Raw genomic sequence first — 25,948 nt, forward strand, 5'->3', positions numbered from 1 at the left:
GAGAGGGTGAGGCCCCTCAGCACTCTCAGAAAGATGAAGAGGACAGGGAATGGGAGGGAACTACAGAACAAAAAGGAAGGTTCCAGAAGGATAGATATCAGCACTCCCATAGGCCTTCCAAAGTCAGCCCTCTTTCCTCACTGTTAAGCCCCACTTTTCTCTAGTACCTTTTTTTTTCTGAGTTGAAGTCTCATTCCGTCACCCAGACTAGAGTGCAGTGGTACGCTCCCGGCCACCGCAGCCTCCACCTGCTGGCCTCCGGCGATCCTTCCGCCTCAGCATTCCAAGTAGCTGGAACTACAGGCACACGCTACTACACCCGGCTAATTTTTTAATTTATTGTAGAGATGAGATCGCGCCAAGTTGCCCGGGTGGGTCTCGAACCCACGGGCTCGGGCAATCCACTCACCTCAGCCTCCCAAAGCGTGGGATTACAGACTGAACCACCGAGCCCGGCTTCTAGTACCGTTTAAACCCCCAACAATAAACTCTAGAACCTCAGATGATCCATTTCTATTCACAAAAACATTATTATTAATTTTTTAAAATCAGATAATGTCTTTAGCACAGGTATTTGAGACCTTTCATGACACGGCTCCTACCTAACTTTTAAAGTTTATCTCTTATAACTCTCCTTCAAGTACTCTAAGTCGGGGGCTGGCAAACTACACTGCTATGGTTTGAATGTGTCTCTCTGAAATTCATGGGTTAGTTGATTCTCCGTTGTGATGGTATTAAGAGATGGGGACTTCTGGAAAGTGATTAAGTTATGAGGGTTCTGCCCTCATGAATGGGATTAGTGCCCTTATAAAAGAGGCTCGAATGAGCTCCCTTTGTCCTTCCACATGAGCGGACACGCGGAAGGTGCCATCTATGAGAAATGAGCCCTCACCAGACACTAAATCTGCTGACACCTTGATCTTGCACTTCCCAGTCTTCAGAACTATGAGAAATAAATTAATACATTTTCTATAAATGACCCAGTCCAAGGTATTTTGTTATAGCAGCCTGAAAGAACTAAGATATACAACCACGGGCCAAATCCTGAGGCTGTCTGTTTTTGTAATTAAAGTTTTATTGGAACACATCCACGCCTATTTGTTTACTATTGTGGATGGCTGCTTTTCACTACAAAGGCAGAGTAGTATAATTGCTATAAGGACAGAGCTGGCCTGCTGTATCTGTGGACTCCACATCCATGGATTCGACCAACTTTAGATAAAATATATTTGGGAAGAAAATTGTGTCTGTACTGAACTTTTTTTTCCTGGTCATTATTCCCTAAACAATATAATATCACAACTATTTACATAGCATTTACATTGCATTAGGTATTACAAGTAATCTAGAGATGATTTAAAGTAACAGGGAGGATGTGCGTGGGTTATATGTAAACACTATACCATTTTGTATCTGGACTTGAGCATATGTGGATTTTGGTATCCGCAGGAGGTGCTGAAACCAATCACCCACAGACAATGAAGGATAACTGTAGTTGCAACACAAAACCTGAAATAGTTACTGTCTAAACTTTTACAGAAAAAGTTTGCCAATCCCTGGGCTAGATTACAGTTAAACTATACTCATCCTCTCCTATACAGATCATACTCCTGGATGCTTCCAGGCCTCTCTGCTTGTTCCAAGACTGGGATTCCCTTTCTATACTCGAATGGCTGAAATACTCCTCATTCCTCAAGGACTCAGCTCAAATATTATGTGATGCTGCCTGAATTTCTAAAAAGAATTGCTTATACCTCTTTACATCCATGGCACATTGTCAGGGTGACCCCATAAACTGATCATCTAAAACGAATAATTTTGAGAATGAAAGAGAGCATGATTACTAATTACACAGCAGCTACAGGTTTCAATTGAGACCATCCCAGGCAAAGTAGGTCCTATGGTCGCTCCACACTTACAGCTTACTTCATTCTGCCTCCTATGAGTTAACTGTTTACATATCTAGCTTCTCCCAGGAGGCAGCATGCTTAAGGGTAAGGACAGTGTGAGGATTTTTTTTGACTCTCAGAATATCTTTGCACAGAGAATACAATCAGTTAATACTGTATTTGGCCGGGCTTGGTGGCTCAGCCTGTAATCCCGCATCTTTGGGAGGCTGAGGTGAGTGGATTGCCTGAGCCCGCGGGTTCAAGACCTGCCTGGGCAACTTGGCGAGACCTCATCTCTACAATAAATTAAAAAAAAATCAGCCAGACATGGTAGCGCATGCCTGTAGTTCCGGCTACTCGGAAGGCTGAGGCGGAAGGATTGCCGGAGCCCAGCAGGTTGAGGCTGCGGTGGCCGGGAGCGGCCACTGCACTCCAGTCTGGGCGACAGAGTGAGACTCCAACTCAAAAAAAAAAACAAAAAAACAAAACTGTATTTGATAAAATAAAAGAAGGAAGGGTTCTGGCCCTAAGCTAGACACAAGTAGTTTCTTCAACGGAAGCAAGCTGGAGTAACAAGGGACCCAGGAGTCACTGGCTAACTGGAGAGAAGGTGTTTGCAGTCAATGGAGGGTGCATGTCAGCTCAAAAGCCCATTAAAGTGCATGGAACACCTGGGTTCATCCCACCTTTCTGCATCTGTGGCTCCTCCATGGCCCACCCTGTTGCTCCTAGCCCTGCCCATCCATCCTCTCAGCTGACATGTGGTCTCATGGAGCCTCAGGTACATCTCTTGTTCTCCAGGCTTCCATGTACATCCCGATCCCGGGCTTGTGATGGTCAAATGGTCATGACTCTCTGAATCTCTACTGTGTTAGGAAAGGAGTGCCAATTCAAGGACCATAACTTATTTCTGGGAGTTGTTAGTTGAGGCTAAATACTGGGTGACCAGAATTTAGATATGTGTCTCCCAGCATATTCAGCTCATTAAAGTAGGAGGCAGGAAACAGCAAGGACTAAGATGACCCATTTAACATTCTTGACACTCTCCATCTGTTCTCCACAGAACAGCCAGACAGATCTTTTTGAAGTGCAAATCTCATTCTGTTACACCCCATACCTCCCTTGTTTCAAACACACCACTGGTTTTGCATTACTCTTGAAATGAGATTTGAAAGATTTTTTTCAATATGAAAATCTTTGCCAGGGCCTAGGTGGTCAGTTGGGCCCTGCCCTCCTCTCCAGCCTCATCTACCTTGCTCTTTGCCCTCCAGCCAATCAGACCTTTCTTCTTTCAAAAAGGCATGCTTCTTCCCACCACAGGGCCTTTGCATAGGCTATCCCATCTTCCTGGAAGATGTTTTTTCCTCATTTATTTCTAGTAGCAACAGCTTGCTTCACTTTCACATCTCAGTGCAAGAGTTACCTCCTCAGGGAAGCTACACTGATGTCTCAGACCAAGTAAGACTCCTTTGTTACATACATTTCTTAATTTAGTTTGAGCAGTTAATTGACTTTGTAATTATATGTTCATTTGTGATTATCTGAATAAAGCCAATCCCTCCATTAGGCTGTAGACTCCATACAGGCAGGGGCTCAGGCCTGTTTTGTTTACCTTGAATCCTTGGTACTTGGGATATAAAAATATCACAGACACACCTTGTTTTATTGCACTTCACTTTACTGCTCTTTGTAGATAGCAGTTTTTTACAAGTTGAAGATTTGTGGCAGCCCTGCATGGGGCCAATCTTTCGGCACCAGTTTTCCAACATCATGCATTCACTTTGTGTCTCTGTGTCACATTTTGGTAATTCTTGCAATATTTCAAACTTTTTAATTACTATTATATCTGTTGTGATCTGTGATCAGGGACCTTTGATGGTAATTCTTTTGGGATGCCAAGAACTGTGCCCCTATAAAATGGCAAATGTAATCAATATATGTATGTTCTGACTACTCCACCAACTGGCCCATCTCTCTCCCTTTTCTTGGGCCTCCCTATTCCTTGAGATATAACAATATTGAAATTAGGCCAATTAATAACCCTAAATGGCCTCTAAGTATTCTAGTGGAAGAAAGACTCACATGTCTTTCACTTTAAATAAAAAACTAGAAATGATTAAGCTTAGTGAGGAAGGCCAAGATCAACCAAAAGCTAGGCCTTTTGTGCCGAATCATGAGCCAAGTCATGAATGCAAAAGAAAAGTTCCTAAAGGAAATGAAAAGTGTTACTCCAGTGAAAATACGATAGATAAGAAAGTGAAACAGCCTCACTGCTGCTGGGGAGAAAGCTTGAGTGGTCTAGATAGTTGATCAAACCATCCACAGTATTCCCTTAAGCCAAAACCTAATCTAGAGCAAAACCTTAATTCTTCAAGTCTATGGAGGCTGAGAGAGGGAAGAAAGTTGCAGAAGAGGTTGGTTCATGAGGTTTAAAGAAAGACGCCCTCTCCATAACATAAAAATACACATTGAAGCAGCAAGTACTGATTAGAAGATCTAGCTAAGATCATCGATAAAAGGTGGCTACCCTAAACAACAGATTTTCAATGTAGATGAAACGGCCTTATATTGAAAGACTATGCCATCTAGGGCTTTTATAGTTGGAAAGAAGTCAGTGTCTGACTTCAAAGCTTCAAAGAACAGACTAACTCTCTTGTTAGGGGTTAACGCAGCTGGTGACTTGTTGAAGCCAATGCTCATTTATCATACTGAAAATTCTAGGGCCCTTAAGAATGATGCTAAATCTACTCTGCCTGAGTTCGATGAATGGAACAAAAAGTGTAGATGACAGCACATCTGTTTACAACATGGTTTACTGAATATTTTAAGCCCACTGTTCAGACCTATACTCAGAAAAAAAGATTTCTTTCAAAATATTCCTGCTCAAAAAAAAAAAATTTCTGCTCATTGACAATGCACCTATCACCCAAGAGTTCTGGTGGAGTCTAACAGGAGATTAATGTTGTCTTCTGCCTGCTAACACAACATCCATTCTGCAACCATGGATCAAGGAGTGCTTTAGACTTTCAAGCCTTATTATTTAAGAAATATATTTCATAAGGCTATAGCTGCCATAGATAGTGATTCCTCTGATGAATCTGAGAAAAGTAAATTGAAAACCTTTTGGAAAGAATTCACTATTCTAAGATGCCATTAAGCTCATTCATGACTCTTGGGAGAAGGTCAAAATATCAACATTAACTAGGGTTTGAAAGAAGTTACTTCCAACTTTGAGGGGCTCAAGACTACAGTGGAGGAAGTAACTGCAGATGTGGTGGAAATAGTAAGAGTATTAGAAATAGAATTGGAACCTGAAGATGTCTGACTGAACTGCTGCAAAATCACGATCAAACTTGAATGGAAGGAGACAGGGACTCACTCTGCCACTCAGGCTGGAGTACAGTGGCACAATCATAGCTCACTGTAGCCTAGGACTCCTGGGCTCAAGTGATCCTTCTGTCTTAGTCTCTGGAGTAGTTAGAAAGGACTATAGGCATATGCCACCACGCCTGGCTAATATTTATTTATAGAGATGGAGATCTCACTTTGTTGCGCAGTCTGGTCTTGAACTCTTGACCCCAAGTGATGCCTCTGCCTTGGTCTCCTAAGTTTTAGGAGAAACAAAGAAAGGTTTCTTGAGATGAAACTCCTCGTGAAGATGCTGTGTACGTGTTCAAAGTGACAGCAAAGGATTTAGAATATTACATAAACTTAGTTGATACAGCAGCAGCAGGATTTGAGAGGATTGACTTCAATTTTAAAAGAAGTTTTACTGTGGATAATATGCCCAAACAGCATTGCATGCTAAGATAAATCTTTTGTAAAAGGAAGAGTCAATGGACGTGGTAAACTTCATTGTTGTCTTATTTTAAGAAATTGTCACATCTACTCCAACCTTCGGCAACTATCACCCTTAGTCAGCAGTCATCAACATAGACCAGCAAGAAGATTATGGCTCGCTGAAGACTCAGATGACTGTAAGCATTTTCTAGCAATAGAGTATTTTTAAATTAAGGCATATACATTGTTTTGACATAATGCTCTTGCAAACTTACTAGACTACAGTATAGCGTATCCATAACTTTCATATGCCCCGAGAAACCAAAAGATTCTTGTGATTTGCTTTGTGATATTCTCTTCAGTGCAGTGGGCTGGAATTGAACCCAAGATATTTTTGAGGTATACCTACAGCTGAATGATCATCCTCACCAACTTGAATCAAAGATTGGGAAGGCAACCTCCAACCATTTCTAAGTGCAGTCAATTAAGGTGATTGGAAATAATAGCTAGGAATTAAATTCCTCTTTCTTCTCATCCTCCACTTTCAGCTCCTTCTACTTGCCAAACTGTCTTTGGGGGCCTTCTGCATAGAAGGTCACATAACGGAGTTTACACAGGTCCAGGCACTGGGTGTGGGCTTGCAGGTCAAGACAAATGTAGACAGATCCATATTAGGGAAGATAGATAGCCAATTATGAGGGCTGAGCCAATACCAGCCAGTTGGGAATTAGGGATTTACAGTAGGACATGTCTCTTCTATGCTGCCTTCCCATACCATCTTAGGCTCCCTGGAAACCCAAGGGAGCCTTTTCCCCTTCCCCCCTGCCCCCTCCCTCTCTCTCTCCCTCCCTTCCCATTATTTAGTGCCCTTTTATGTATGAACATCTCTGGGCTACTACAATGCAATCTCCTTGAGGACAGTGACTGTGCCTTACATGTCTTTCAATCCCCACAGCTCTTGGTATAAAGTCAAGCATATAATGAATACTTGTGGATTATTGCTCTTATGCAGAGAGTGTAAAATGTGAGGGTGCCTGCTTGGAGTAGAGAGACAGAGAACAGCTTTAAGCCCTAGGCTGGAGGTAACACTGGAGAAGCCAGGTACCTGTGGGCCCAGGTGTGCAGAAAGAGTCAGTTCTTGGGCCAAACACTAAGGCTTTCCTAACCTAGCCCACCACTGGACTAAGAAGCTGCCCACTGGGAGGCTGGCTCATCTGAAGCATAGGGCAGGTCACCACGCCTTCTCAGATCTAGAAAGAGATACACCGTGCCTTCTCAGATCTAGAAAGAGATACACCGTGGCCGCCATTCACTCAGTCCACCCCAACCCAGCAAGGCAGCCTGCAGCTGCACCCTGGGGTGAGGTTGAGCAGAGGCCCCCTCTGGCTGGGCCAGGGAGAAAACAAAACAGCTGTCTCTGTGCTGGCACCAAGCCCACTTCCAGTGAGGAAGCCTCTCTGCACGGGGTCAATAAATAATAGAAAGTCCAAGTGGTCCAAGGTAGCAGACCCCACAGGCTGGGCCTAGGGCAGGAGGGCAGAGCCGGCCCACCAGGTCAGGAGCATAGGGATTAATAAAGCATCAATTTTAATGTAGGGAGAGGTTTTTTTTCTGCTTCACAAACAGCAAAGTGAATGTTTGAGCATCCCGGCAGGGGGTTAATGAGGACTCTGATTAGTTATTCGAATTTCCCCACATCGCCTCAATCCATCCTACTAGGGAGGCAAAAAGTAAGGAGGTGGGGGAGGGGAGGGCTGTGGGGAGGAGCTGGGCTGAGAGGAGCCTCCTGTCTCTGAGCAGGTTTCAGTGGGAAGAAAACTGCAGCTATGCTGCGGTACCACCAAGAGTGGAGGAGGATTTCGAGATGACCTTGTCCAACCTGATGACCAGAGGGACATGACCCGCTGGCCACAAAAAGGAACATGAGAGCCTCTGGTCAGAACCCAGCTGGCCTAGGGCTTCCACTCCACCAGCATTCCCTTCCTGCACTCTCTCTTTCCCAACTCAAAGTAAATATTCTCCCTCTCCTTTTAAGAGATCAGGGATAGTCTGTGTCTGGCAGCCGGGGTTTCCCCAGGAGTGGGGACCAAGGGGCATCCTCATCAGAAAACCCATGCCTTCTGGCCCAGACTTGTTGCCTGGCTTGGACAGGGCTGGGCTGGAAAAGTGATGGGTAAAGTGGAGGTTTCTGTGGGATGGTCCCCAAGAAGGGAAGCCTCTTGGCAGCACAGACAAAGCTGGAGGCTGCACTGCCTCCCCAGTTCCCAGCTGCAGGCATCTAGTCTAGCTCTGGGGGCGCTGAAGCAGGAAGCCATCAGCTCCCTCTGGCTGGGCCTCCAGCAATAGCTCCTGTCCCCTTCCTGCTGACTCCAGGTCAGCGATGGATTCTGCTCATTTGGCCCCTGACATGCGGGGCACAGGAGAGGAGCAAAAGCATGCAGGGAGGCAGCATGCTCTCAGGAAGAGAAATTACAGGGCCATCTGGACAGGAGCTCCAAGTCTTCCCGCCATTACAATGCAAATGTACTTCTGAGCAAGGGCTCCCCACCGGCCCAACCACCCCTAGTTCCTAACCCATCTGCTGCAGTCCAGGACTCTAAACTGGCCATGGTGATATTGCAAGCAAGTGATGTCATGGTGAGGACATTATCCCACGTGTTCTGAGGTCATCTCCGTGTCACTGAAGTCCCCCAGATGCCTCTCTCTGGAGATTCCTGAGGAGCTACCTATTACATCAACCTCAAATTCTCAAACTGCAAGGTGAGGCTCCTTCAACAATTCTCACCAAGGTCAGGGCCAGTATCCTCTTCATACCCACAGGGCTCCTGTAGCCCTGAGTCCTCAAGGGAATTCTCAGCGATGCTGCTGCAGTTCAGGGCCTCAGCTATTTCTTCTAATTCAAACTTATAATGACCAATGTTTAGTTTCCTGTGCATCAGCCATTGGACCCGGTGGATTTACACACTTGGATCTCACTGGCCTCGCACAGCCCTGTGAGATAAGTACTAATATACATCTGCATTTTAGCCTGGCACTGTCCAACAGGACTCTGCAATGATAGAAATGTTCTCTCTGGCTGCCCTTTCCAGTACCCCTAGACACCATGTGGCTACTTAGCACTTGAATCAGATCTGGTGTGACCCAGTCACTAAATTGCTTATGTAACTTAACTTTTATTTTTATGTAGCTAGACACACGTGACTAGTGGTTACTGTGTTAGATAGCACACATTTAGGGGTTCAAGCAATACCACACAGTTAGGAAAGGGCATGGCCAGGATTCAAACCAGGTTTGTCGGCCTCCAGGGTACATATGCTTTTCCATGCTGTCTTTTTAGGCCTTACTTACTATCAAGTGCAAGAAGAAACTAAGGTGGAGAAATGGAAGGTCATCAATAAGTCTATAAAGTGCTCATATCCACCACAGGGGCTGTGAGGATGTGAGGAACCTTTTGAGGAGGCAAAGACGAGTAAGACCCCATTTCTACCCATAAGGTGCTACCAATTCAGTTGAAAGCAAAACAATGAATTCTCCTTGGGACAAGAGAGTTCAGATGCAAAACTGAATGAGGTAGGATATCACATGAATATCCCACAGCAATCTCTTTCATTACTCAGCCATGCCCAGCTACGAACTCCATCACCGCCATCCTGCCCATTCTCCTGTGCTTGACCCTCCCATAGTCCTCCTTTTTGGAGAAAGACACCATCATCTTTGCAGGCACTCAAGGAGGAAACCTGGAGACACCCTCAACTTCTCTTTCTCCTTTCTCCTTACTTTCACCTTCTGCTTTCAATGACATGCTGATAGTTCTTCCTAAATGTGCCTTAAATACCCTCTCTCCTCTCCCCTAAGCTCCCACAGCCCTGTGGGTAGCGCTGGCATGACACACGGGCCTCTAATGTGGCCCTGGCCTCCTCTGCAGCCTTCTCCTTGCCTCCCACACTGCCACAGGAGTGCAAGTGCTTTTTATACCTCTGTGCTTTGGCATCTGCTGTTCACACTTTCTGAAATGCCCTTTCCTGCCTTATCTACTTGGGCCACTGCACATTCCTAATGACTCAGCTCAGGGGCATCTTCCCTAGAAGTCTTGCTGAGCATCCTGACCCCTCCGGCAGACAGTGATTTCCACCTCTGCACTCCTTTAACCTGAGCACACCTGTATCATGTTGCTTACCCAACTGAATGGTAATTATTAGTGTGTGTGTCTCCCCTATCTCATGGAGGTCAGAGAAGATGGTTTTGTCTTCTTTGTGCTTAGAGTGCTTGCAGTGTGACACATGATGGGAGGCGGGCAGGCAGTAGTGTGTCTGCCCCCTGCAGTCATCTACAGTGCCAAAGCACCCTCTGCCCCCGCCCTTCAGCCCCGTACACACAACACCTTTCTCTGTAGGAAGAGTGTGTGGAATATTCTCTCTATGGAATATTCCTGATTTACCTCACAACCTGTTCTCCTGGGGCACGGCAGGGTGACTTCCCACGGAACCTGGTGCTCAGCATGAATTCAGACTTTGAAGAGAGTCTCATAATCAGCCGGCTTCAGCCTTAACCAAACGGGCTTGGGTATATATGTGACCACCACACTCTCCCCCTTCAAAAGGCATTTCCTTGACAGGAAGCATCGGGCACTGCACACAGGAAACCTCAGTTTCATCAAAAAGAATTAATTGTGTGGTGCACAGATCCAGGGACCAAACCATATTGACATCCTTCTTACCTCACATGGCACTTTGCCATGTGCAAAGCAGTGCCTTTGACACATTCTCGTTTGATCCTCTTGACTCTCCTGTGTAGAAGGGAAGCTAGGCACTGTTTTTCCCATTTTACAGATTAAGAAACAGAATAGAGGCTCAGAGGAATTAAGGGACTTGCTCAATCTAAAGTTCTGGATCCAGCCGGGCTTGGTGGCTCAGCCTGTAATCCCGCACTTTGGGAGGCTGAGGTGAGTGGATTGCCTGAGCCTGACCCACCTGGGCAACTTGGCAAGACCTCATCTCTACAATAAATAAAAAAAACACCCGGGCATGGTAGTGTGTGCCTGTAATTCCGGCTACTCGGAAGGCTGAGGCGGAAGGATCGCCGGAGTCCAGTGGGTCCAGTCTGGGTGACAGAGTGAGACTCCGACTAAAAAAAAATTAAAAATAAAAAAATAAAGTTCTGGATCCTACATAAATTCAGATTCTAAGTTCGGTGTTTAATTTGCAGGGAGGATAGTGATATCAACCATTTTTTTTAAAGGATTACAGAGGAAGAATAGTTTTGGAGGAGGTGCTGATGAGTTTATTTGAGGATGCATTGTGTCAAGGTTTTGACAGGACACTGAGCAGAACAGAAAGCATGAAATGAGAATCCAGGCTATGTTTTATCCATAGTCCACCATATGATCTAGCCACACAAAGTGACCTGATGTTCTAAACACCATCTTGCATCTTTGCTTTTATACTCTCCATAAGGAATTTATAGCTTTTTCTGCATCTCTGGCTTCTGAGATTCTACCCAGCTTTCCACCACTACTTTATATGCTACCTCCTTCTTGACTCTTGCTGGGATCTTCCAGGCAGACATGCTCAGTTTGCCCTTTGGGTTTTCATAGCATTCTGCATATGCCAGTATTCTAACCTTTGTCTTATTCTACCTAGGCTATAGCAATTTGTATGTCTGCCTCCTCTATGGTGTCTAAGGTAGGAACAACTCTTGTTCACGTTTGAATTACCCACAGTATCTTGTACTGTGCCTCATGCATAAGAGATGATCAAAAAATATGGTGAGGTTGAATTTCATTGTTAACTCTACTCTTTTTTTTTTCTAGTTAGAGTCTCACTCTGTCGCCCAGACTAGAGTGCAGTGGCCGCTCCCGGCCACCGCAGCCTCGACCTGCTGGGCTCCGGCGATCCTTCCGCCTCAGCCTTCCTAGTAGCCGGAATTACAGGCATGCGCTACCATGCCTGGCTGATTTTTTGATTTATTGTAGAGGTGAGGTCTCGCTACCCAGGTGGTTCTCGAACCCTCGGGCTCAGGCAATCCACTCTCCTCAGCCTCCCAAAGGAACGGGATTACAGGCTGAGCCACCGAGCCTAGCCGTTAACTCTACTTCTAAGGAGGGCTGGTAAAAGAGGGTAATGTTTAACCCATGTCTTTCTAATAGTGAATGTTAAATGTAATGGAGATCATATCTTTGTCTGAGTTTTCAAATCTGAGCTTCATGATTATTTGAAAGCACATGTACAAAAGATGGAAAGAGGCAACACAAAAGTTAAGTAAAAGTAAGTAAGAAGCAACACAAAAGAGTAGCCGGAATCTGTTAGAAGTATACTAGGAAGGCCAAAGGCCAGAATGAACCTGAGTCTGAAAACACCACTCTCACACACCCACACAATTTTCTCCTCTCTCTCTCTCTCTCAAATAGCAATACTTGAAACAAAGGAAAGAAAAAAAAAAAAAAAGGAAGGGACTGAGACAGCTATAGCCCAGGGCAGACATATGAGGTTACCAGATGACAGAAGGAAAGCAAATGATTTAACTCCAACTTTGCTTTGTTTTTTTCCAAGGACAACAATCATCAAACTAGAAAAATGACTTTAAAAGGAATTCAAGTTTGAGATAGGCGAGGAGATGGTAAACTAGCATCTCATAGCTTTAAATAAACTCAAGGCTGTGGACAACAGCAAATTATATCTTGGAGTATGAAAAGAACTCAAAGATGGAATTGCAGATCCACTGTTTGCTGTGTAAGAACTGATGAAAACAAATAGCTTTTAGAGATGGAAACAGACAGAAGGTGTCCTTATTTTTGTAAAGTGGCAAACATCAGGTTCTGGAAGCTGCATAATAGTAAGTTTGACATTACTTGCTAGCAAAAATTCTAAATTGGATTATTTATGAAAGAAAGAAGGGATGCTCAAGAACCAGAACAGCTTCATTGAAAAACAGCCATGTCAAACTAACTTTATTGCCCTTTTTAAAAAAACACAGAATTCCTAGGTTGGTATAAGGAAAATTCTGAGAAGTATCTTGGTTTCAGCAAGAAATATGACAAAGTCTCCCATGATATCCTTCTGGACAGGGTGGAGAAGAGCAAGTTGGATGGGATAAAGGGGGTGAATTTTTTATTTCTTTGTTTTTTGTTTTTTTTTTTGAGTTGGAGTCTCACTCTGTCGCTCAGACTGGAGTGGAGTGGCACACTCCTGGCCACCGCAGCCTCGACCTGCTGGGCTACGGCAATCTCTCCACCTCAGCCTTCCAAGTAGCTGGAATTGTAGGGTGCACGCTACCACACCCAGCTAATTTTTGATTTATTGTAGAGATGAGGTCTCGCCAAGTTGCCTGGGTGGGTCTCGAACCCGCAACCTCCAGCAATCCACTAGCCTTGGCCTCTCAAGGTGCTGGGATTACAGGCTGAGCCACTGAGTCGGGCCAGGAGGTGAATTTTTAACTAGGTGAGTGCGTGTCCCCAATCAGTACCGATTAGTACAGTTCAGTCTGGAAGAAGGTCTTCCTCATAGAAGTAACCAGGTTTGTATGATAAGCATTTTTGCCAAGAGTTTGCATGACATTGTAGAAGTTGTGCTTATCATTCCACACATTGGAAGGAAGAGTTAATGTGTTCAAAGAGAGAATTAAGATCGAGAAAGCATTTATGAGGCAGGAATTACAGGCTAAAGCAAGGAGACGATGTTGGATAGAGAGAAATATAAATTTATACTGTTAGAATAAAATGCAAACTGTACAAGAGGTAGATGGAGCTTAAAAGCATTTCATGTGGAAAAAAATAAAGGGAAGTTGGACTGAAAATTCAACAGGTACTAGTGGATTGTGATGTGCTTACCAAAAAGAAAAAAAGGAGAAAGGAAAGAAGGGAGGAAGGCAGGGAGGGAGTGTGGCATGACTGTTATCTTCAGTATTTAAATAACTATTGTGAAGAGGAGGACTGATCTTATACTGTGTTGCCCAGAGAGTACAGCTAGGACAGAAGGATAGAAGTGACAGAGAGACACATTTATCCTTCATAAGAGGGAGTTCTACCTATGAGAACTGCCCCTGAATACGACAGCTGCCTCCACTAGAAGTCATTAGGAAGAGAAGGAAAGTCTGCTTATTGGAAATACCCTCACAGCATGCAGGTTAAATCAGTTGATCTCCAAGGCGCCATTCAGCTCTAGGACATTATGAGGGCCCTAGGTGAGGAAGATGTTTCTGATTGGGGCAAAGCCTCCCCAGAGTCCTTTAAGTACATTGCAGAGGTCACTGTCTCCTTCACTGGTATAATAAATCTGGTCTTGCATCCTGGGAAACTGCTCTTGGAAGAGATCAGGGTGGCCATGACATGTGGCATTTGGAAAAGAGCCAACAACTTTTCTTGTGCTTCTTCTCACAGAGGTTTCGCTCCCTGCTAACATTTCTGGAGGAATGTGGTTCCCATTTAGTCTTCCCCTGGAATATGAGCAGTACTGGGCAGAGGTGGGAAAGTACAGCAAGGGGGTTGCTGTCATCCTTGGGGGTGAGCTCAGAGGCATTTACCTGGGCTGCAATGAGGTTGACAAGGCCCAGCTCATGCAAAAGCTAAAGAGGTGCCCATCGTGACCAAGGGCAAGATCCACAAGCCAAAACTCTTCAGGCAAGAGCAGCAAGTAGTAGTAATGGGGCACATTCTAGGGAAGGCCATCCCAATAGCCAAACTGTCTACTGGACCACATGCTTGACACCGCTGATGTCATACAGGTTGAATATCTGTGAGGGATTCTTGTTGCCAGTCATCTCTGTGCCTTTGCCCACACCATCTCCTCTGTCTCAAATGTGCTCTCTCTCCTCTGTTTGCCTTTTTGGGTCTCATTCATCTCCCAAGGACCATACACTTTGTGGTACCTTTTCATCTTTAATTGAAGAAATTTCCCACTGTAGCATGCATTATGTTCTGCCTTGACTATGGTGAGTTGTATTTTTGCCTAGCATGCTTTCTCCATTAGGGAGAAAGCTCCTTGAGGGTAGAAAAGGATTATTTTGCATATTATTAGCTCTGCATATCAGTGGCAAGATGGCAGCTGGTAGAACCTTAAACTGGTGGTCCAGAGTTCTAGTCCTGGCTTTGTCATCAATGCCTCTAGACATCTTCATCCTGAAGAATACAAATGAATACAGTGGCAGATCCCAAAGGTCCATTCCATTCATGATTATGCTCTTATGATTCCATTCAATAAACACTGTTTTAGGATATTTCTTCCTTTATTATTAATGTCAAACCCTCATGGTCTGCGCGCATTTCTGGATCTTTTTCTGTTGTTGTCACTCAAACAACTACCCATTTGTCCATCCCACCATCCATTCATTCATCCATCCATCCTTCCATCCATCCATCCATCCATCCATCCATCCATCCATCCATCCATCCCAACATTCATTCGCCCTTCCTTCCTTCCTTCCTTCCATCCATCCTTGTTTCCAACCAACATTTATTGAATATCTGCTTTGTGCTAGGTCATCAAAAAAAACTAAGATTTGCATGCTGCTCTTAAGGAGGGCACAGGTATGACAGGGGACAAAGACATGAAAAACAATCAAAATACAAGCTTGTAAGTGCTGTACCAGAGGTGAGTGTAAAGTGCACTGGCCCCACAGGGAGGCAGGGATGGGAGGAAGGATGTCTGGTTAAAATACCAAAGCCTCTCATCATTCTCTCAGCCCTACCTACAACCCTGAGGCCTTGCCTCTTTTCTCTTGGCAAATTTTCCCCACACAGTTCTAGGAAGAAAGATGGGATTTGTGAGAAATGGAAGTTTGGGGGCCAGAGGGGCCTGTCTCATGGTCCCCAGAGAGCCTATGGTCAGACCTAGAATGAGTCCCAGACCTCTCCACAGCTGGGCTGGGGTCTCTAGGGTCTGCATTTTCAAGCTGTTCACCTCTCTTCCACCCCCACTGCAACAGCACACTCGGCAAGTCATTTATTCCTCCATAACATTTGCTCGAAGGAACGTTACCGCTGAATTATAGCTGGGACCATTATCTCACAATAACTGTCTGGGAAATGTTAATGTTAATGCATGGATCATGCAGAATGCCACATTAGGGGTTTTATGGTGGACATAACATTTTTATGAACTTTTTCTCTGGTAGCTCCAGCCTCTGATGGAAGAAAAGAAAAAAGGAAAGAAATAAGGACAGAATGGGAAGGAAAGAAAAGCTAGTCAGGAGATGCAGCCCTGGGAGTAGAAGTGGATTTCAATACCACCTAAGGCTGTGTCCCTGAGTGCCCGGGAGGTAGGTCTGCCCTGGCAGCACTCCAGTGGGTTGAATATCTTTAGCATTAGGTATTTGTGAGTGGGTAGCAACCAGCCAAATTGGCAATTGGTGGGAGACAGGGTCTACTGGGGCAGACCCATAAAATTTCTGTCTTTTCAGCCACCTGCTGCCAGGCGGGCATTCAGTGCCAATGGGGGCAGGGAGGGGCCGGATGGGTTTGAGAAGCTTGGTGGGGTAGCCAGTAAACCTCCTGTATGAGGGGAGGGGTCCCTGGCAGAACTGCTTTGGGGATTCACCTTGGGGAGATATGGCTAATGGCTTAAGGAGATTTTAATTTCTGCCATTAAAGGAAAAAAAGGAAAAACACAATCTTGGGAATGGCAGTATTTTACACCTGGCTTTTAAAAAGGACTAATAAAGGCAGTGTTTAGCATTTTATATCCTTGCTCAAAAATAACGATCTTTGGTTCTCATCGCAGACATATTTTAAGTGAGCTTGTGTCTCCTACCTCCAGAATATTCTTTCAGGAGGTTGGATTTATAGCTCTGTTCTTTACCTGCCCTGGGCTCCAATTTAAGTGTCATAACTGCCGCATTTCGGTCGGTTTGCCTCTTCTCTCCCCTCCCCCTTACCTTTGCAGTCGTCCCTGATGCTGTTACCGCAATTTTTCTTCCAGACAAGGTGCTGTTTAGCTCCTGACCCTGCAAGACACCTGACACCTGTTTACAGCCATTCCTTTGAGCACGTTAAAATGGAGGCGGGGGTGGATGGCAGTGCTGCTGAGCAGCCCCCTCTCCAGCTATGGCAAATCCCTGCCTAGTGAGCCCCAAGAATCAGCCACTGTCTAGACCATGAATGCCTCTGACCTGGGGCATGTGGGGAGCCAGAGGGTGTGTATGGTCTCTGAAGCACAAAGGGTGCCAGGAATTGGCAGGAGGTTGGTTCTTTTGAGAACTCAGTTGTGGGCTTGTTAGCATGGTTGGGTAGAAAAGGCCCTTGCTTACAAGTCAGACCCTCAGGTTCCCGTTCTATAATATTTTGGCTGTGTGACCTTACACAGGTCAGTGGACCTTCAGAGGTTGTGACTCCACTGTAAAAGACTGAGGCCAGAGTGGCAATCTTTAAAAGCTTTTTCTGATCTGGGAGTATCTGATTCTACTACCCAGCCAGTAACTGGTGCTTCCTCAGGTGGGTGTCTTGTCCCTATTCAAGACAAAGTAAGTGTTGTGGCTTTGGGCCAGATAGCTTTGAATCTAGACTCCACCGCTTACTAGCTTAGAGAACTTGAGCAGGCTTTTAGAAACTCTTTGGTTTCTGTTTCCTAACATATAAAAAGGAAATCACAACACTACCTTATAGGCTGATTTCACAAGGCTAACATGCCTTCTAACATACTCAGTAGTTTACTGATGTGTTATGTTTATTGTCTGATGCTCCACGTGGGCAGGAGTCTAGGTTTGTTTTCTTCACACATGTATCTGTAATGCCCAGGACAGTATTTGGCACATAGAAGGTCCTCAGTCAATATTTAGTAAATGAATGAATGCCCAAGAGTGCCTAAGTAGATATTAGTTCCTCAGTACCCCTACCCTCACCTTGTATACCCCTAGGTATTTGCTCTGAAGCTTTCCAGAGAAGGACATTGCCCAGGCTTATGGGCTTTTCAAGTCTCTTGACATAAAATGCTAGTTTGGGGGACATTTGATGCATTTGTGACCTGAGGTACATAAAAAATTTGCACCAGCCCTCACTTCTGTTCCCTCCAGGACTAAAAGCAGGTGTACCTGGACCAGACTGCAGGCTGGGAGCCCCCCCCTTTCCAAACACCCCCTCCCGTGCCTCCCAGGCTGCTGCTCCCCTCCTTCTGAGGCTGCCACACACTGGCTCCTGGGGACCCCCTCTGCCATATGTTCCATCCAGCTCTAAACTGCATGCTAATTGTTCTGAATGAACAGCTCCAGCTGGAAAAGCAGGCAGGCCGTTTATAGACCTTAAGATAACACCCAGCTTCCCGTAAGTGAGGGGGTTTCCAGGGAAGGGGAATGGAAAGTCTTTTTGGGGCCAAAGCTGGGAGAGACGGGCCCCTGGGGCTGGGGCTGCCATTTAGGACATCATCTCTTCTTGGTCTTTACCCAAGTGAATCCAATTCCAAGCAGACCTGCCCGAATCCTTCTCTCTGGAGGCCCTGAGGTGTTCCTGGACCCATTAGGCCAACCTTCTTCTAGATGTGGTGGGTCCCCTCCAATCACATCCCTTGCCACTTTCAGATTCCAGCAACATCCCGTATTTCAGGGTTGGCCTAAATCAAGCCCCGGTGACTGCCACCTAGCTCAGGTAGGTCATGCACTCTCTGTTGATGAAAGAGGGAGAGGGTTTGCAATGGATATGACAATATTAGCATCCCTCTATTCGCTTAGCTTATGTAAAGCTGCCTGACAATCTGTCTCTCCCCCAGACTGCACGTCCTCCAGTGGTAAGGGGTGGGGGTGCTGTCTTTTTCTGTGTCATCTTCTTAGAACCCGTCCCTCCATGTAAGTCCAATTTCTTCCCCAGTTCTGTGATGCTGAAACAGCTTTGTCCTCTATTTCTGTCAGCGTTTCTCAAAGGCTGAAGGAGAAATGTTGAAGTGGTAGCTTTCTGATAAAGAAAGAGGGTAAGTGTGATGGAATCATGAGGACAATAACATTGAGGTTGAAAGGAATCTTCAAGGCCATGAGGCTGGACTCCCTGATCCACAAGGGAAGAGGCTCAGGCAGGATCTAGGGGGCTCAGTGCCACACAGACCAGTGCTGGCTGCGGGTGGAGAGGACCCATCCTGCACCCCACATTTTCCCCCCAGGCCTGGGGCCTGCCTCAGGATGTGGCGAGGGGCTGAGGCTGTTGACCAGAAGCTTGGAGATCGGGGTTCGGTGCAGGCTCTGTTGCCAGTTAGCTGTATGATCCCAGGTATGTCATGTAATCTGTATCCCCATTTGCTCATCTGTAAAAGTGCGGGTGATGCAACACTTGTTCTATTTTCTCCCTTGGGGTGGCTGGAGGATCATAAGAAAAACACATGCGAAAAGGCTGTGAAAGCTGAAAAGCAAATTCAAAAGTGAGGGGTTTAGATTATGCTTATCTCTGGTGCTTTGGGGGTCTCTCTTAACCAGCTAAGAAAGATTAAGGTTTTGCAAGATGCTGTTGCAAAGTTGTCTGTGTAACAGGAATTTTCCCACCTGGCTCTCAGCACCCAGTGAGAGAGCAGCAAGAAGAGCTGCTGGTGAAATTAGAAAGAGAGGCGGCTTGCCTGTCTCCCTTCTAGGAGGCTGGGGTTGACCCAGACCTGAACCCTCAGGAAGTGGCCTCTCACCAAATCTACCTCTCTGGCAGTAGGGGGGAGGAGTTTCAGCCTAGCTAAAGGAAGACCAGACTGGCCATGCCATGGGTCATTGTGTGAAGCAGTGAACTGGGGATTGAGATGGGAGCTGTACAACCAGGCTGCGCCAGAGGGTATTGCTGCCTCTAGGGTTTCGCGTAACTCAGATATTTCCTGACTTTTCTCTGACTATCAAGGCCCTCCTGGGAAAAGAGAGGTGGAGAGGGCAAAGAGGAGGGGATACAGAGCCTCCCTTTGAGCATGTCTAGCCAGAAGAGAGAAGGTTGGGGGGCTTTCGACCTGCTTACCAATGAGGGCTTGGGGCTGGTGCCAGGGCCTGCCCTCCACTTCCCCATCAGGCACAGGATGTACGTGAGATTGATGGAATCTGGCAATGGGGCGGGGTGGGAGACAGCTTTGTTTCAAACACTCCCCCCACCCCAATACTCTGGAGGACCTGACTCAATTCCCTTGGCCACATAACCTTACCTACAGTATGTGCGGGTGGCCCAGGTGGTGAGGCGGTGGTCAGTGAGAGCCTCACATGTGGAGAATGCCACCCCCTCAGCATGAGAGGAGAGCATAAGCAGCATGTTCTCAGATGAGTGACAGTAAGCCATTGAGTGCCTCAGTCACTCAATGGCTTGCAAAGGGTTGGTCAGCTCAGGGCTGGAGAGGTGGCTCAGATCCTCTCCACCTCTTCAGGCCCAACTTCTAGGCCTGGGCTGAAAGTGGTCTTTCAATTTATGTCACCCATGATGTTCTCTTTGTCTGCAATGCTTCTGGCTCCTCTCCTCTGCCAGTAGAAAGTCCACTCACCCTTTCAGGGCCACTGAGATATCATCTCCTCTGTGAGGCCTCCTTGGACCTTCTCCAGGCAGCATAGCCCCCCACCAGTTCTGTATTCTCTAGGCTGTTAGGGAGTTGTGTCCGAGAAGCCATGGCCACTCTCAGCTCCCAGTCGGACAAGTGCCAGCCCTGCACCCCTTGCAACAATGCACTTGCTAACACACACTGGGATCTTCAGCAGGACAGAACTTTGCACACAGTAGGTGCCTAATAAATACTGGCCAAAATGACTTGGTCAGAGCAAATGTATAACAGCACACTTTTCCTGGTTTAAACTGCGTCTATGAACTCAACACCCAGAAAGAAAGAATTAGGAAGATGGCTTTGCCTCCAGAAGGTTGACCTGGGAAAATACTTCTGTCTTCTGCCCCTTGGCCTTGCACCGCCGGCCTTGTGTCCAGGCCGAGTCCACCAAACCCAAACTGGTCATTATCAACGATGAAACAATAGATGATCTTTTGACATTTCTAGGGCTGTTCTGAAGAAGGAAAGATAATATATAATAAATTCATATACTTCTGTGTATTTCTTGGCTCTGGCAGCTAAAATTTCCATCTCTTTATGCAGGAGTCCTGGGGAGCTGAAATCCTTGATAATGCCAAACAATTCAACACTTTATTCTCTCTTTACTCTGTCTGCACCACAGAAAAATATTGATTTGATGTTGCCAGCTGTGGAGAGTGAAATCAGATGCCACATTCTTTCTTGCAAGCAGAATTCTGTCCCACTTGGGAGGCCTTCTCTCTACCCAAGTGTCTTTGAGGGTGAGAGTTTAGGACCCTATATCTGGTCTATCCAAGGTGAAGGACAGCCTGGCCCTACCTGCCCCCAGGAGATATGGGTTGGAGGATCTTGCACCCCTAAGGTGTCCAGGGTGACCTGACAGGTGTCTAGGGTAGCACTTTCTCTCTGCCCTTCCTTCTCTGCTGCCTGTGGCCTTTTCCCAGACAGTCCCAGCAGCAGATTGGTCACTTCTGATCTGAGTTCCTAACAGATACAGAACCAGCCCAGAGCTCTAGAGGTTAGCAGAACCAGTGGTGCCTTCAAGCTCAGACCCTTAACTTGTGTAGTGCATTTTGGCCTGGGGCTGAAATAAGCATCTGTTACCAGCACCTTCATTTTCGGCAGTGATTTCTGCTCTTCCAGGGAAAGATGCAGGCTTCTGAGACTCCCAGAATGCTCTGGGTGTGGATTGGGGTAGTAAGTAGGGCAGAGGAAAAGAGGAGAAGGCTGACAGCCTACCCTGCCAGGTGGCCTGCTTCCCAGGGCCCCAAGGAGGACCTGGCAAGCCTGTCTCTCTACCACCACGGGCTTGCAACAGGTCTGGCACAAGCTTTATGACCCTTGGCACTCAGGTTCATGGCAGCCTTGTAAAATAAGAACAGTTATAGCCTCTACCTTATAGATGTGGAAACTGAGGCACAGAATGGCAAAAAACAAAAACAACAAACAAAAAACATAGCATGGTAGAAGGCAGGGACAGCATCTGAAAACAGGCAACTGGTGTCTGGAGTGATCCCAGACTCTAAAAGCAAGCAAAAATCTTTCCTAAAAAGCATCCTCATTGGACAATTAGCATAGTGGCTGAGAATGAAGAGTACCTGTGTTCAAATCCTGGCTCTGACACTCATCCCAGACTGGGGATAGGGCACTTGTCCAGGGCCACACACTGCAATCTTGCTAGAGTTTGAAACCTCTCATGACTTCTAGGTCAGAAATGTATCTATTTCTCCATCCTTTGAGTCACCTAAAGAATATTAAATTCCTGCAACATGCCAGGTACTATGTTCAGGCCCCAGGTAGTTTCCCCTGAGTCTGGGAGCTTAGCTTCCAAGGTTCTCCATAGAGACAAATGCAGGGCTCTGTTAGGATTTGGGTTGGGTCTATTAGGACAAACAAGTTTCTCTCTTTCCCTTCGCCTGCACCTATCACCCATAACCCATCTGTCTCTCTCTCTCTCTCTTTCTCTCTCTCTCACACACACACACACACAGACACACACACACACACACACACACACACACTAATTTGCCCTCCAGCCATCCTAAAGCACACTGAAGTTCCGCTGTGTTAATGTATCATTCCCTCCTTTACATATAATAGTAGTTGGGAGTCTAACTGTTAGAGTTTAGATCTTGGTTCCACTAATTGCCAGCTGGAGGACTGTGGCAAGTCAATGGCCTTATCTGTAAAATGGGGCCAATAATAATAGTCCTAGATAGGATTAAATGAGATAATACATGTAATGTGTCTAACACAATGGCAAACACATGGTATTCAAAAACTGCTAGCTGCTATTGTCATTATTATTATTAGTTTGATAGGGAATGGTCAAAAGAGGAATAAAGGGGAATGAGAAAAGAGGTCTCCGGCCTTAGGCTGGGCCAACTCTGCTCTTTCCAAAGATGCCATTCCAAAATAAGGGTGTGAGCCACTCATGTCAGCCCCCTTCCTGATGGTGCTGAGTGGGAGGCCCGACAGTCCCACAGCACTGTCATCAACTGTCTTCCTCTCCCTGATCTGCACTCTTTCCAGAGGTCAGTGACCCTGATCTTGGACAGTCAGCCCAGGGATAACCGAGTGTTGGCTGTTTATGGATGAGAGTCCTCTACCTCTGGGCCCAAGGCCCACCTTATATCAAGCACAGTGCTGCTGTGAGGGGAAGATAGACAGGGTGTCTCAGAAACAGATGGAGAGATGGAGAAGAGACCAAACTGGTCTTGGTCTTTCTGGGCTTGCTCCACAGCTTTTGGGGAACCCCACAGTTAAAACCCAGGCCCAGGAAACCAGAGCAGCCCAGGTAGAAGGATGTGAGGGGTCCATTACCAACTCCAGGGTTCCTCACTCTTACCATCTCCAGGCGGGGCAATAAAGGCAATAAATTTCAGACTTCTACCAATGCCGTTTGTCAAATACTTATACAACCTTTAATTTTTCCTGACACTCTTTGAGATTGGCATGGCAAATATAATTAACCCCATGTTGAGGTGCAGAGATGCTTATTGGTTTTGCCCAAGGTCATAAGTAAGTGGTGTTGCCAGGATCCCAATCTGCCTCTATGATTTCTAGTCAAGTACACCTTCCCTCCACCACTCTGCCCTTCCCCTGGCCTCCCCATGGAGGCAGCTGAGGGGCTCATTTAACTGGTCCCCCCATCTCGTGCCCAGGAGGGGATGTAGGCAACCAGAGTTACACACTCAGACACTAGTTGGATTTAAAGCATCACCTGGAGAGGAGGGTGACAGGTGTTTCTCAGACTCCTGACATGATAACCAATAGCCAGGTAAGAACTGAGAAAGGGACAAACAGCCTGCCCCACATGCATGCCACATGGGCTGAGGAGATCCTGGGAATAAGGTCAGAAGTCAGTAGTCAAAATCTATGGCCACAGTTTGGCCTCTTTTGACAGACTCCTGCAGCATAGGCTGCATTCATTCATTCACTCATTCATTCCAAGTATTGATCTGACACCTGACACTGTGCTAATGGCTGGCCTTTTAGCAGGTCAGAGTTTAGGACCTGGAGATCTGCATGCACACAGCCTTGCTAAATGCTTCCAGGGAGCTGAGGGAACATGGAAGGGAGCAGAGGTTCTGCTTCACCCACCCCAGAATCAGGGCCAGCCCTCCCAGTTGTTACTTCAAAGTTTTAGAAAGAGCTCTCTGCTCAGGTGGCCAGGATGAAGAATGAGCCAGCCCAAGTGTGCAGAAAAGGAGGTGGTAATGCTCCCACCCCTCTGTGACCAATGTGCTGTTTCCAGGGTGTCCCTGTGGGCCTCCAACCCAGGAGACTCACACACAAGATGACCCTTAGGCCACTCAGTAAGTCACATTGTCTTTCTAGATCTCCAGATGTTCAGCTTTAAGAGTAGTCTGTGCAGAGCCTGCAGTCTGCTCCTGTCTAAACCTCCTTAGCCCTAGGGGCTACCAATAGCCTCTGCCTGTTTCTGTAATGCCACTCCTGAGGGACACTGATTTCCCACTCACTCCAGTTATTCAGCTGGGCCTGCTCAAGCCACTGCTCTCCAAGGGCCCTCACTGTACGCAGGTCTTTCCAAGCTCCAAAGCCCTCTTCTCCCCAGTAGCACAGGCTTGGTGAGGTCCAACAGTTGTATGTTGCGGGCCCACCATATGACAGGTCCCCTAATGTCACACACCAGCAAGAACAAAGGTGATGAAGACAGTTTGTCCTCAGGAAGGTTATGGCTTATTGGGATTTATGGGAACATGACAATAAGCTAATCTACAAGAAGGTCAATATGGGGCTCAAAGATGGGCGCCAGGTTCATTCTGAGGAGATGGCTCTGGGTGGAGCCTCAATGAATAAAAATAAGGTGTGGGAGGGAGATGGACTCCAGACAGAGGAAATAGCATTTGCAAGGACAGAAAATAGCATAGTGCATGCAGATCATAAAGAAAAATCTGTGTTTATGATGAAGGGGTGGCCAGAGATGAGGCCCGTGAGGCAGGTGGAGGGCCCTGCTCCAAGCTCAAAAGCTTAGTCTTTATCCTTCCAAGAACAAGCCAATTTGCTTGAATACACAACACTCATTCATAGTCATTGCAAACATCACTTCCTCCAGGGAGCCTTCTCTGACTTCACCAGAATGAAGCACTTTCCTATTCTGACTGATGAGTTCCTACCTCTATTATAGTACTTATCACGTGGCTCTAAGCTTTTGTTTAAATGGCTGTTGCCACCGCTTGACTGGAGATCAAGAATTGTTTTCTATTCAGAGGACCTGGCATACTCAGGTGCTTAATAAATATTTTATGGATCAATGAGCGAGAGCAAATTGAAGTGAGATGATTTACTCACTCTCTGCTATCTGTCTCCATTCTGAACTCTCAGCTTAAATAAATAAATATTGATTTATATCTCTATCTGTTTCCTCATCTATATAATGGGAAGACTAATAATACTCTAGAATTGTTGCAAGGAGTACATGATATAGGTACAAATGCTTACGGCACAACTTGGCACATAGTAATGCCCTGAAAATGTTAGTTTCTCTTCCCTTTCATTCAACTCATATTTATTAATCATCTGCTATGTGCCCGGCACTGTCCTAGGCACTGGGTTCAAAGTGGTGAACAAAACAAACTCCCTGTCTTCATAGGACATGCTTCTAACTGGGTGAGATAGTTAATAAATAAATGCATAGCTTGCCCCTTGGAGATATGAGACATGGAGAAAAATAAGCCAGAATAAAAGGGCTGGAAAATACCAGGTGTCGGGGAGGAGAGGGGCTCACTCTTTCATGTAAGGTAGCTGGGTTACTTCTTTGGTTAGACGACAGCTGGACAGAAACGTGAGGTGACCTGGAGAAGAATGTTTGAGGCAGAGGTCATGTGCTGGGGGCACAGCAAAGAGACCACTGTGGCAGGAGCAGAGCGAGCAGGAGATGTGGCTGAACCAGTAGGGATCTGGACCAACTAGGGTTAGCGGACCATGGGGAAGACTCTGAATGTCATGGGAAGCCACTGGAGGCTTTTAAGCAGAGGAGTGACATGATCTGATTTGCCTTTTGAATGGGAGCCTCCATCTGCTGGGTTGAACAGACTGTAAATGAAAAGGTGGGCCACGGGGAGAGGTAAAGATGAGTTTGCATAATCCAGGCAAGAGAAATGAGGTCTTTGGCTAGGCTGTAAAGACAGCAAATGGGAAGAAGCCAGGTCTGAAGACATGGGTGGAGAGTATGAGAGAAAGAAAGAAGTCAGGATGATCCCAACGCATTTAACCAGAGTACCTGGAAGCAAGGATGTACTCTTCATTGAGATGGAACAGCCACTTTCCATGGGTTGGGTGGGAAGGGGTAGAGGGAACAGGAGAATGTTCCTG

The 25,948-nt window shown here is 46.2% G+C and overlaps 1 protein-coding gene across 4 annotated transcripts in view; it reads right to left on the bottom strand.

Annotated features, from left to right (window-relative positions):
• The window catches only part of PKNOX2 (PBX/knotted 1 homeobox 2), a 214,059-nt gene that overhangs the window by 121,033 nt on the left and 67,078 nt on the right, over positions 1–25,948 (bottom strand). The window lies entirely within an intron of this gene.

Source organism: Carlito syrichta, unplaced genomic scaffold, assembly GCF_000164805.1.
Source record: "Carlito syrichta isolate Samal-C Ts95f unplaced genomic scaffold, Tarsius_syrichta-2.0.1 Scaffold307242, whole genome shotgun sequence".
Classification (NCBI taxonomy): Eukaryota; Metazoa; Chordata; class Mammalia; order Primates; family Tarsiidae; genus Carlito; species Carlito syrichta.